This window comes from Cnephaeus nilssonii, assembly GCF_951640355.1.
Source record: "Cnephaeus nilssonii genome assembly, chromosome: 11".
NCBI classification, from domain to species: Eukaryota; Metazoa; Chordata; class Mammalia; order Chiroptera; family Vespertilionidae; genus Cnephaeus; species Cnephaeus nilssonii.
Genome location: NC_137082.1, coordinates 72173671 through 72188013, shown reverse-complemented (window position 1 = coordinate 72188013; position 14343 = coordinate 72173671). Strand labels below are relative to the sequence as shown.

The 14343-nt window shown below is 40.9% G+C and overlaps 1 protein-coding gene across 1 annotated transcript in view; it reads left to right on the top strand.

Moving 5' to 3' along the window:
• Window positions 1–14343, top strand: part of TOP1 (DNA topoisomerase I) — an 85223-nt gene that overhangs the window by 32530 nt on the left and 38350 nt on the right. The window lies entirely within an intron of this gene.

Here is a 14343-nt window from a genome sequence, read left to right as displayed (position 1 = left end):
TTCTTCACTGCTAACTCATTTCTTGCCACCTGATCATCTAGTTTCCATTTTCATTAATCTAGTGAATTTAATCTTAGTAGTTGAATCTAAACTCAGTTCACATGCACCTACTAGACTCTTATGTTCCCTTGGAACAGAGTTGGGCTCTCTTGTATTCATTTTACATCTTCAAGGCTTAGTATAGTTCCTGGCAGATAGGTGACACTTAGTATGTATTTATTGAATCAGTGAGTGGATGACCTATCAGTACACTAGTTACCATCTTCTCTCTTCACATATTCATAGTATTCTACAAGATAGTTCCCTTTGGCCATCCTATTTTTCAAACAAGTTTTTTGTGTGTTTGTGGTGAAATATACATAACATAAAGTTTGCTATTTGAAGTGGCATTAAATCCATTCACAATATTATATAACCGTCGCGAGTATCCATTTCCAGAACTTTTTCATCATCTCAAATCATCTCTGACTCCATTAAACAGTATCTCCCCATTCTTTCTTACCCCCATCCTTGGCAACTTATATTCTACTCTATGAAATTCCCTATTCTAGGTACCTCATATAAGTGGAATCATAAAATATTTATCTTCTTTGTGTCTGGTTTATTTCCCTTAGCATATTTCCCTTTTTATGGCTGAATAATATTCCATGGTATGTCTATACCACATTTTAAAAAAATATATTCATTGGCAGCATTTGAGATCTTCCTTTCCCACAACTGAATTCAGTTTGGCTCAAATAAACTCAAATAAATTATTATGAAAATTTAAAAGAATCCATTCATCTGTTAATGGACACTCGGGCTATTTTTACCTTTTGATGATTGTGAATCACGGTGCTATGAACGTGAGTGTATAAGTATCTGTGTGAGTCCCTACTTTCAATTCTTTTTTTTTTTTTAAATAAGTCTTTTATTGTTCAGATTATTACAATTGTTTCTCCTTTTTTCCCCTATATCTCCCCATCACCTGGTTCCCTCCCCCCCGTTGTCCTTATCCATAGGTGTATGATTTTTGTCCAGTCTCTTCCCATACCCCCCACACAGACACCCCTTTCCCCCTGAGAATTATTAATCCACTCCCATTCTATGCCTCTGATTCTATTATGTTCACCAGTTTATTCTGTTCCTCAGATTTTTAATTCACTTGATTTTTAGAATCACTTGTTGATAGATATGTATTTGTTGTTCATAATTTTTATCTTTACTTTTTTCTTCTTTTTAAAGAATACCTTTCAGCATTTCATATAATACTGGTTTGGTGGTGATGAACTCCTTTAGCTTTTTCTTATCTGTGAAGCTCTTTATCTGCCCTTCAATTCTGAATGATAACTTTGCTGGGTAGAGTAGTCTTGGTTGTAGGTTCTTGCTATTCATCACTTTGAATATTTCTTGCCATTCCCATCTGGCCTGCATAGTTTCTGTTGAGAAATCAGCTGACAGTCGTATGGGTGCTCCCTTGTAGGTAACTAACTGTTTTTCTCTTGCTGCTTGTAAGATTCTCTCTTTGTCTTTTGCCCTTGGCATTTTAATTATGATGTGTCTTGGTGTGGTCCTCTTTGGATTCCTCTTGTTTGGGGTTCTGTGCGCTTCCTGAACCTGTAAGTCTATTTCTTTCACCAGGTGGGGGAAGTTTTCTGTCATTATTTCTTCAAATAGGTTTTCAGTATCTTGCTCTCTCTCTTCTGGCACCCCAAAAATTCGGATATTGGTACACTTAAAGCCATTCCGGAGGCTCCTTATGCTATCCTCACACTTTTGGATTCTTCTTTCTTTCCGCCTCTCTGGTTGGGTGTTTTTTTCTTCCTCATATTCCAGATCTTTGGTTTGACTCTTTGGGTGCGGTGGTCTACTCTGTATATTCTTTATTTCAGACAGTGTATGCATAATTTCTGACTGGTCCTTTTCCATTTTTTTGGTATTCTCATTTAGGTCCTTGAAGGTCTCTTTAAGTTTCTCAGCGGTTTTTAGAAGATTCTTGAGTAACTTTATAAATATGGTTCTGAACACTGTGTTGTCCATTAGTTTGCTTTCATCTATCTCTCCTACTTGTGACATACTTCGATGTCTCCACATTTTGGCTGCCTCCCTGTGTTGATGGAGTGGCTTTGTGTGGTCGGTGACCTATAGGGGCCGGTAGCTCAGTTTCCCCAATACCCTAGGTGGTCGCTCTTTGTACTCCTCTTTGTGGGCTGAGTGGAAAGTCTTGGTGTAGTTAAAAGCCCTGATTGCTGTTGGGAGGAACTGACCTCCGGTCCAATTGGTTGTGAGGGCCTGCTGTGTCTATAACGGAAGAATTGCTGTGCTGGAGACACAGTAGGGCTTTGGTGCTCACTGAGTCTGCCTCTTGAATGTGTCCCTTATGAGAGTGGTTGAAATCTGGTGTCATCCACACCGACAGAAAAGTCACTCTCACTCCGACCGATGGCCGAGAGTCCCGTAGGCGTCTGGGTCCCCCGCGTGTCCCCAGAAACTGGAGTTCAGAGTGGTTGGGATTGTTGGTATCACTGGCGGGAGTTGATCTCCAAGCCAGCTGGCTGTGAGGATCAGCAGTGTCTCCGCTGGGAGAGCTTCTGTGCTCAGCTTGGATGGGGCGGAGTCTCAGGGTGGCGCAGACAAGCTTTGGTTTCCCGTTTGCTCCGCCCTTAGAGGGGCGGTTTCTCCGTGCCCGAATTAATGGCTGCGCGCCTCTGAGAGAAGGCAGCTTTCGAGCCTCTCCCGCTGCCTAACAGACCAGTTTCTCCCCAGCTGGGGCTGGATTTCAGTGCAGACTGGAGGTTTTGTTTTTCTCCCGAACGAGAAATCCAGTCACTGGGAGGGCTGTGCTCAGCTAGGATGGGGCGGAGTCTCAGAATGGCGCAGACAAACTTGGTTTCCATCCGCGCCGCCCTAAGAGGGCCGGTTCCTCCGTGCCCGAATTAATGGCTGCGCGCCTCTGAGAGAAGGCTGCTCTCAAGCCTCGCCTGCTGCCAAACAGCCCAGTTTCTCCCCGACCGCAGCTGAATTTCAGTGCAGACCGGAGGTTTTGTTTTTCTCCCGAACGAGAAAGCTAGCCACGCAGCATCTGCTGCCCTCCCTCTCCGCGCGCTGCGAGCAAGCCTGCCGCGTATTCAGCCGCCCGCCCTTTCCGCGCTCACGGATCTCCGCACCTCCACAGCTCCTGAGGCTCAGCGTCCCCTTCTCTTTTTTCTCTAGTTGTAGGTTTTCCCCTCTGCCAGCTTTCCGGTGGTTCTGGACGGTGTGCACTCTGTTTTCCAGTTGTAGTTTCCAAATTGTTGTGGTAGGCAACAATTAGGTGTTTACCTTATGCCGCCATCTTGGTTTTTAAGCCTTTCAATTCTTTTGAGTGTGTACGTAGGAGAAGAATTGCTGGGTCATGCCAAACAAGTATTTTTATTCTTCCTGCCATGTGTAAGCTTCACTGAAGTGCCAAGAAAATGAGATAATCTTTGACCATGAAGACCTTGATCATGTGTGGAAAATGCTTATAGATGAGATGAAGAAATGTTAATTTTCATGTTACCAGAAATTTGTCCATAAAGACTTTTAAAAAGATAGAGGTTAATATTGAAAACTTTAAAAAAATTGATCCCTTCTCCTCTGGTACATACTTCACCAACCATGATTTGCAATTGTGGTGGGAGAAAAGATTGGGTAGAAGTGGCATAAAAGGCTTTAAGACAATTTTAGTCCTGCCCTGACTTGTCAGAATTTCCTTTTTAAAAATAAAGGATGTGATTTTGGTGTTATTTTTCTTGAAAAATCCACAGTAGCTTAATTACCTCTATCTTGTCTTGGTCCACCTGCTTTGGCCTCATGTGATGTTGGCTAGGTTAAATAGCCTTTCTTAACTCAGCTTTCTCACCTTCCTCAGTTTCCTCATATTACATGCTTCAGAGGGGACCAGTCAATAAGCATAAAAGCTCTTTAACTGTGAACTGCTCTACAAATGTGGGATATATTTTGTACATCCATCATAGTATACTTTCCAAGATTATAGTATAGGCATATTCAGGAATTTGTCCTGTGCAGTTTTATGTTTTTTAATATTTTCTTCATGTCTACTCAAAATGCTTAAGAAAATAATAGCCTGTTTGCCAAGAGGCATTGGAAAACCTGGCCTGAGTTTCTGTTTACCCATGACTACATGACTAAATCTAGCCCTGGATCTCTAATTCACATGTGAATAACTTTAAGACAGTTTAAGTGGATGATATGTTGTAAGCACACTTTTAAATACTTTCTGTTTGACCTCTACTGACACACTACCTCTTTGCAACAAAGGAAGTGTCTTGGTTATAGTCCATTAAAATCATGTACACCATGTTCTTTTTTTAAGTGACTTCTAATCTTTCAAATAGTTTTGGTTGTTTTTTTTTTCATTTTTCTTCTGTAGCAGATTAAGGAAACCTTGAGGCTTGTTTAGTCACCTCTAAAGAAGCCCAGAATAATTAAGATTTTTCACATGTTCTGTTTGAAAATGCTTTACTTTATTCTGATACTTCGCTAACAGTAATGTGTTTATATGTTCCTTTCATCTGTTAGATTTTAGCATCAGTCATTTCTCCTTGGGTTACACTAAGGACCCATATCGAGGAGGCATCTTTTTGCTGCATAGTAACATGTGCTGCATACTTGGAGTGTCAGAGAATGGAAAACCAGCCTTTCTATTGAGAGAATGGGATGTGGATCCACCCCTCAAGGGATCCCATCTTATTCCTGTGATTTTCCCTTTGTTCTCAAGGTGAAAAATAAGGGGGAGGGTATTAAAGATTATTTCATCTTATCTCTTTGTGTATTCAGGAGTCTGAGGTGATATGCTCATAGTCACAGGGCAATAGGTTAGCAGAGAGGGGATGAGACCAGGGCTTCTGAATCCTCATGTTTTTCTTCCACTACATTATTCTTTCTAGTCAAAAACAAAACAAAACAAAAACTCCCTCCCCAAGGAAGGTTAGTTGTGTAGTTCAACTGTCTGTGTTTAAATATAAGCACCTCTTTCTCATTTGCATGTCATAAACAGCTCAGGATTTAAAATGCCAGAACATTTCAGGCACAGCCTCTTTCACTTTGGGCCCCAAATCTCTAAAGTTTTTGGCACTAGGTGTATTAGTCTCATTAAATTCTGACCCAATGAAAACCCCGTCTCTGACTGTCTCCTGTTTGGTCTGTAACATCACAGGAAGAGTTTATACCAAAGTCAAGTAAAAATAATTTCTTCCGTTTATCTTTGACTCTGCTTCTTTCTGTTAGCATTAATATTTAGCACTTTAGGTCCTTGTGAAAATGTATATATAAATCCTCCCCCCAAAAAACCCAAAAGGAATACTATTTCTTTTTAAGATTTTTAAAATTGATTATTAGAGAGAGAGGAAGGGAGAGGGGAAGAGAGAGAGAAATATTGATTTGAGAGTGTATCATTGATTGGCTGCCTCCTGCTTGCCATTCCCACCAGGATAAGAGCGAGGGGGCAATTGAGCCTGCAACTCAGGCATGTGCCCTGACCAGAAATCGAACTGGCAACCTTTTGGTGCGTGGGACAACACCCACCCAACTGAGCCACACTGACCAGGGCAGGAATACTCTTACTAGATGCTAAGGCATCACTGGGCTTGTAGGCTGTCACCAAACACTTCTCTTGAAAGGTTGCATTATTATTATTTTTTTTTATCCTCACTTGAGGCTATGTTTATTAATTTTTAGAGAGAGAGGAAGGAGGGGTAGAGAGAAACATTGATGTGAGAAACATCAATCGGTTGCTTCCCACATGTTCATCTGGGGATTGAACCTGCAACTTTTTGGTATGCAGAATGACTCCAATCAAGTGAACCACCTGCCCAGGGCGAAAGGTTACATTCTTAGCCATAAATTATCTTTAATATTAGACCTCTTCTGTGAACAACATTATTAAAAGCAATTTGGGCCCTATCTAGTGTGGCTTGGTTGGGTATCAACCTGTGCACCAAGAGGTTGCTGGTTTGATTCCTGGTTGGGGCACATGCCTGGGTTTCAGCCAATCGATGTTATATTCTCATATCAATGTTTCTTTCTTCTCCCTTCCTCTCTCTAAAAATCAATAAACTTTTTTTTTCTTTATTGATTAAGGTATTACATATGTGTCCTTATTCCCCCCATTGTCCTCCTTCCCCCCACTCATGCTGCTGTAAGAAAGAAGGAATTATTTCCATTTGAAACTTGTTTTTTTTTTAAAGGCAATTGGGGGACGGATGTGGTTTTAGAAAATAAAGGCTATCACAAATGTGAAAAACAAGATTCTTCCTGCTGGTTTTTGACTGTGTGCCTCTCTTGCCAGTTTTAAACCCGACACTCAGGCTGAAGTGACAAATTTTGGAAAGCCAGGGAAGACAGAAAAGCACTGCTGTGAAATAGTAAACAAGTGCTTTTCCAGCCATGTTGGCCTTGCTGATCCATACAGTCAGTGTGAAAGACATTTGAGAGTAAGGATGCTTTGGGTTCTGCTTTCCTTTCAGTTCCAGATCCTACCTGAAGTAGAATTAAGAGAATGTAGGATCTTAGGAAAATGTACTGGAATTAAGCAGTCGTATTAGGGGAATTTCAGATTAGGGGAATTTTCAGAAGGTAATCAAAAATTTAAAAAAATACATATTTTTTTTTATTGATTTCAGAGAGGAAGGGAGAGGGAGAGAAATAGAAACATCAGTGATGACAGAGAATTATTGATTGGCTGCCTCCTGCACTCCCCACAATGGGGATGGAGCCCGAAACCGGGCACGTGCCCTGACCGGGAATCAAACTGTGACCTCCTGGTCAATGGTTCGAAGCCCAAGCACTGAGCCACACTGGCCAGGCTGAAGGTAATCAAATTTAAAAGATGTTTACTCCTGTTTTTTGTTTGTTTGTTTGTTTGTTTGTTTTGGTGAGCTGTTTGCTAAGCTCTTTATTTATCTGCACATCCCTGTATCATCAACCTGTCTGGGGGAAATGAACAATTAACATAGGTAGGTAGAGAAGAGGGTTGGGTACTTTAGAAATGAGGAAACTGAGTACATCACCACCATTCACATGGGAATTAATGTGATGTAGTGAAAAGCACACTAAAATAGAACGCAAGGCCAAGTTCTACCCTTTACTGACCTGTGTGTCCCACATTTACTAGCTGTGTGTCCTAATCCCGTGGTCGGAAAACTGTGGCTCGCGAGCCACATGCGGCTCTTTGGCCCCTTGAGTGTGGCTCTTCCACAAAATACCATGGTCTGGGCGAGTCTATTTTTGAAGAAGTGGCGTTAGAAGAAGTTTAAGTTTAAAAAATTTGGCTCTCAAAAGAAATTTCAATCGTTGTACTGTTGATATTTGGCTCTGTTGACTAATGAGTTTGCCGACCACTGTCCTAATCCAAGCCACTTAACTTCCGGGTCTCATTTTTCATTTTGGTCAAGTGTTGAGAGCAGTACTGGCCCAGTCACGTTTTCGAGTTTGTTATAATGTACTAAACAACTGAGTTGATGGTGGTGGTGGTGGTGGTAGCGATGTGGTGATGACAATGATGATTGCCACAAAGCCTGGTGAGTATCAATGAGATACATTGGAGTTGTCAGTTTTGTTAGTTGAATCTAATTTATTAAAGATTTCATGGTGGAAACAGCATTTGAGTTAGTCATTGAAAGATGGTTAAAATCTTTTTTGTTTTTTTTTTTAAATATATTTTTACTAGAGGCCCAGTGCACGACATTTGTGCACTGTGGGGCGGGGGAGTCCCTCAGCCCGGCTGCACTCTCTCACAGTCCAGGACCCCTAGGGGGATACCCGCCTGCCAGCTTAGGCCGCTCCCCTGTGGCGGACATCCCCAGAGGGGTCCTTACTGCTGCTGCGCTTGCCAGCTGAGAGCCCGGCTTCTGGCTGAGCAGCGCTCCCCCTGTGGGAGCGCACTGACCACCAGGGGGCAGCTCCTGTGTTGAGCATATGCTCCCTGGTGATCAATGCACATCATAGGGACCGGTCATTCTGCCCTTCGGTCAATTTGCATATTAGCCTTTTATTATATAGGATTGATTTCAGAGAGGGGGAGAGAGAGAGAGAGAGAAATCAATAATGAGAGAGAATCATTGATTGGCTGCCTCCTGCACACCCCCTCCTGGGGATCGAGCCTGCAACCTGGGCATGTGCCCTGGGTGAGAATCAAACCTGGGACCCTTCAGTTCACAGGCTGACACTCTATCCACTGAGCCAAACTGGCCAGGGCAAGATGGTTAAAATCTTGACGAAGGTGATGGCTAGAAAGAGGGGCATTTCAGACAATGAGAAAAGCATGAACAAAAACATGGAAGCATTGTGTAATGTACTTTGCTCTAAGAAGACTCCAATTGGGTGGGTGCCTGGATTAACATGATGGAATGGTAGAAAATGAGGCCATAAAAGTGACGTGGGGCAAGACTATTAAAAGCTATTTCAAGAAGTTGGGACATTAAAAAAAAAGTTTGAGACTTGATTCTAAAGGGAACAAGAGGCTACTGAAAATAGTTGAGAAAGGGAGATATAGAACTGAGCTACAAATGGCATGAGGGTTCTAAGAGAAATGGCTCCTAGTTTGGATAACTGGGTGGCTGTTTACCCTATTAATAGAGGGAAAGGAACTTAGAGATAGGGGAGAAATGGGAGTTGAGAATATGTATTGGCATGGCACATCCCTTTATCCTTTCTGGCCTGCAAACAAAGAATTAAATAATTTCTGAGATTCCATTCAACTCAAAGTTCCAATAATTCTAGTGATTTTGAGCATTCAATGATAAGCATTAAGAAATCTTTAATTCTGCCGAAACCGGTTTGGCTCAGTGGATAGAGCGTCCGTCTGCGGACTGAAGGGTCCCAGGTTCGATTCCGGTCAAGGGCATGTACATTGGTTGCGGGCACATCCCCGGTGGGGGGTGTGCAGGAGGCAGCTGGTCGGTGTTTCTCATCGATGTTTCTAGCTCTCTATCCCTCTCCCTTGCTCTCTGTAAAAAAATCAATAAAATATATTTTAAAAAATAAAATAAAATAAAAAAGAAATCTTTAATTCTTAAGAAATCTTTAATTTCTGCTGTTATGTTTTTCCCCGAGACAACTTTTTAATTTACCTAGAATTTTTATTTAGCAAACATTTAAGCTTTAATTGTCTGCTTTCCTTGAAGGGGCTTGTATTTCCAACTTCCACAGCCTTAAAGCTCTCTCTCTCTCGGCTCTCCTTTAGGAATCCCCTGGGATTCTATTGACTGCAACCTGCAGTGAAGGATCTGCAGCCTTGAGCAGTCAGGTAGCTGGGATGAGTGCGTACCCTTAGCCATTAGTGGCTAAGTCCTGTCAGAAGATAAAGAGGCTCCTTCTGCTCCCTAGCAGTGCTTCATTTTTTTTTGGTTTGTTTGTTTGCTAATCCTCACTTGATATTTTCCCATTGATTTTTAGAGAAAGTGGAAGGGAGAGTGGAAGGGAAAGGGAGAGACGGAGAAATACCGATGTGAGAGAGACACATTGATTGGTTGCCACCCACACACACCCTAACCAGGGCCAGGAATTGAGCCTGCAACCTGGTTACGTTCCCTTAGCTGGAATTGAACCCAGGACCCTTCAGTCCACAGGCCGATATTCTATCCACTGAGCCAAACAGGCTAGGGCTAGCAGTGCATCTTTTTTGCTTTGTTTGGGAAGTATTGTAACACAGCTGCCCACTCTGGAGTCATACTGCCTAAGTTTAAATCCTGCTTATCTCTCCTTAGATGTGTCTTCTTGGGTGAGTTACTTAACCTTACCTGTCATGTCTCAGTTTCCACATCGGTAAAATGGAGATACTAGAACTTATCTCAGTCTTTTTATGGGAATTAAATTGCTTAGAAGAGTGCCAGGCACTTAGTGGTATTCAAGTATCTGTTAAATACTTGCGTTGGTGATAAAGGACAGACTGGGGTGTTTTTTTGTTTGTTTTCTTTAACAGATTTAAATGGTTTCACATAGCCAACATCCTAGCTTCCCAGAATATCAGACATGGGCATTTTGTTTTGTTTTCTGAAGAGGTAGCAAATGCTATCCTGGGGCAGAAGGAAAATGCTTTTCCCTCCTGGCATCTCCCTTCCTTCTTCTGCCCGAGTGCCTAAGAGTAATAACCCTGGTCAAACTTGTCTGCTCAGCTCCAGCAAGGGTCACAGACAAAAGCTTTCACTGACGTCACTTTAAAAATAGTGTAGGTTACTTTTTCCTTAGTGGAATTTAGCTAATTGAAGCATAAGACTGGCATGAACACTCTGGAGAAGTGGCTTTGACTCTTGCCATTTGTTCTCTTTGGCATTGACTTCTGCCTTTCCAGACTCTGCTGGTGTGGTGGATCTTATCCTCAGACAGACAAGAGCCTTGAGCCCCAAGGAGTCAGCATGTGTGCATAGCCACTAATTGGGTGTTTTCTCATTCAGGTTGCTGATGATGAAATTCCTATTTCATTCCAAAGTGTGACCATTACAAAGGTTCTGAAATATTAGCTACTGTCAGTGTTTTGACCTTCAGTGTATCTCAGACTAAATTCATTTTTTAAAATATATGTTCTTCAAATCTTTTGGTTCCTTATTATGACCAGTTTTAAGCCTTTCTTCCAGTTTATTTTTCTTATTTATCCCTGCTGAAGTTTCTTCAGTTTCTCCATCATCTGTTCTACAGCCTCTGAACTGGCTGCTATTTGTAGCCTTCAGTGGTATTTAGTGAGTTTGACATTGTGTATTAAAAGTAGTGGATCAGTATAAAGGCAAGAGTAACATCTCTTAAAACAGGCAGGCAACACATGAACTTCTGCACTGGTCTAAATTTTCATCATCTACCAGTGAGAAAGGTGCTGCTCTTTAAGCCACCATAAAAGCCAAGTTAGTTTTAAACATTTTGGAAAAAGAGGCACATGCTAGGAAATCCTGAGTGATGATGAGTCGTCCTAACTGATCCCAGATTTGCTCCATTATCTACCACTGGCCAAATCCTGCTCCTAATTTCTGTGGCACTGCCCTAATTAGACATGTGTATATCACAGGACTTGATCCTCCAGATGCATATGCTCCTTCAGGTAGATTCCTAGGAAGGACTGGCACCATGGCTTGCCCTTTGCCAGCACTTCTGCCCCTGTAGGGGTTATGGATGAGGGGTAAGACCTCAGTCCTTTCTATTACGGGAGATAGGGACAGGAACAGCCACTGACAAGTAGATGTATTAACATTATATTCAGAAGCCACAAACTCGAATTTCTAACAGTTCCAGTGAAATGCCTTATATACCACAATATGTCCTTACTCCTGAATCATCTGAGTTCACTAAATATAAAAATCCAACCTGTTCTCTTACATCTAAACATTGGGAGAGAATTTCCTTTGGAAAGTCAAGTTGATAGTTTCATTTCATTCTGGTCTTTGTGTTTGATTATGACCTACAAAGGGGTTACTATTCTAACAGGGACTTTGAATTTCCTGAATGGATTTCCCTCTGGTTAGCAGGCAGAGGAAGTATCTGACTTTTTTTTTCCACTTTCCTGGGTGGCCTGGGTACTGTCTCATTGCCTTGTCATTTGTTGCCTTCTTTCCCCTTGTCTCTGCTCAGTGTGATAATGAACAACAAAGCTGGAAGTTGGAGGGCTATGTGCACTTACAAGTTGCCTATGCTGTGAATGCCAAAAGGCCAGAAAGCCAGTTTTGTAGTGAAATAGACTAATATTCTAAGAAATGCCTTCATTGAGAAAGAGAACAAGGGGGAACAGTGGAACATAAAGGAGGATAGAGTGTTTCTAAATTTAGATCCCTGAATTGGCCATTTATAGTTTTGTGGGAAGACAAAATGAGGAGCAGCTATCTCAAAGGTTTTATCATTTCAGTTATCCAAGGTCTCTATTCTAGAAAGTTTCTACTTGGTGGTAAAATAAAGTCTTGACCTTAATATATCTCAGATTGGCTCCTACTCTAATCTGCCTTTAGTGGTAGGTATCAACTTCATGAAAATGTAATGGTATTGATTTAGTGGGAGGCACTCTGAATTTGGAGATGGAAACATGAGTTTAAATCTTAACTTTGCTTCTTTCTAACATATAACTTTGAATAAGACTGAACTCCAGGCTCCTTCCTCTGTTTCTAAATCAGTCTCAGGGATTGAATGAAACAATGTGTGTGAGGATTGAATGAAATAATGTATGTGAACATATCAAACACACGGCTTGCTTAGTTTTTTACTTTGTGAGGGGAAGTATATTCATCCAGTAATGTCATGGATGTAATTGTTGCATATTTTTTGCTTTTAGGCAAAAACTTGTGTAGATGGCCATAAATATTTCCTACAGTTAATGTAAAAACAAAACAAAACAAACCAACTAAAACTACAATGCCTGTAGAATAGAATAATGATAATTACCATACAATTTGCTGGTAATATCAAAATCATGTGTAAACTCCTGAAGTGGATCAGTTGCAATTTTGGCAACTTCGTAATTTTACCCGTCATTCTAAAGCTGGAGTGTTATGCAATTGAGAGCTATTTTTGTACAGAGTAAAGAATAAATTTTTTTATAAAACATCAAAAACAGATTATGAGAGCACAGTGCGTAGAGAGTGACATCACAATGATGCTGAGAATAAAAAGCACGGTGGGAAAGCTTGGTTGCCATGTACCTCTAGAGTCTAGGCACACAGGAACTAGGCTCAGCTGTCATGAGTTCAAAAGAAAAGTTTGCTCATGTGGAAACTTGTTTTTTCAATGTGTGGCACCTCTAAATAACCTAATGAGGGCATAGTATATAAACAAGGGAAAATGGACTTTTTCCCCCAGACATTTCCTAGATCTTCCCTATCTTGTAGTTGTATGTTTCTATTAGGCCCCATGTCCTCTCGCTAGATTTCATAGTTTCTGCTTATTACTCGACCCCTTATATCCATTTGGGGCTCGTTTTGTGTACAGAAATCTATGTGACAGCAGATGCTCTCTTAACCCAGGTTCTGTGGCTCTCACCTCACTAGATGCTATCATTTGTTTATCCATTTTTGGCCTTCAATGTAGCTAAGTTAGCTGGCCGAATCTCTTTAGGACAAACTTCATGGGGTGAACATAACGTAATGAGCCCATTGCTGGTAAAATCTATTTTTTCTGGGCTGAGGGTGTTAAATGTGACAGATGGGAAATGCAGTCTGTGGTGGGAAAGGCAAGGTGCCCATAGGCCTGATTGTCCCTGTCAGCTGTTTTGTGTGTGGGATGAACCCCACCAATTCATAGCACTAGAGTTCAGACTTCCTTTTGTTAACTTGTGGGATATATTGGTGATGTAAGCAAGGATCCTAAATCATCTGCCCCGTGTACTGAAGAAAACAGTCATCCAGTGTTCTGCCACCTTAAACTACAGCATGTGGTTTTTGCTTATTGCCCGTCTGTCTTTGTCAACATGCATGTTTTTTTATGTTGTTGCAGTCATTTTATATGCGCATGTATGTATTTTTCTATACCTTTTTTTCCCCTATACCTTTTTATATAAGGGACTTGAGCATCTGCAGGAATTGGTATCTGTGCCTGGAAGAGGTGGTGTTCCTGGAACCAGTCGCCCTTGGATACCAAGGGATGACTATCCCTTTTTTCCATTTATGTCATAAACATTTCCCATGTATATTTGTAGGATTCATAATATAGCATATTAGCTACCTAATTTGATATATCACAGTTTTTTCCTTTTATTACTCACTAAGGTTATATCTAATTTTTTGGTGGCTTGTTTATTTTTATTTGCTTCTTGTTATGAGAAGCATCAAAATAAACATCTTTTTGTAATGTTATTTTCTAAAGAGAAATTTCCAGGAGCTAGATGTCAGGGTGTGGACATTGTAATGGCTCTTGCTTTGTAATGTCGTATTTCATTTTCCTTTTTACACTGCTGCCAGTGTGTTTACTGACCCTTTTAAAAGCTTTTAAACGTTTTACATGCCTTGATTTTAGATGGGTCTTTTCTTATTGTAAGGAATGAACCAAGCAGCTCTATCTAGTAGTAGATAAGTTTTTCTAGTAAAAACTTGCAGGAAACATCTGTTGTGTTGGACTGGTCACTGCACAAAGCCCTGGCTTGGCTACATATCTGGAATGTGTATATCTTAAGTCTGGCTCAGAGCTACCAAATGCATTTTTGGTGAATTGTCTTTATTTCTCACATCAGATGTGAATGCTCAAGTTGAAGTTTTCATTATAGATTTTTTTGCTGGTAGAATATTGTATAAGTACAAAGGAGCTTGCTGTATATTTTTAGTCACTGGTAAAAAAAAAAGTCCTGGTTTGTTTAGAATGACTGTGTTTCTCCATTTGGTTCCTTTGCTCCTTTGAAAAAATAAAAACATCAAAATA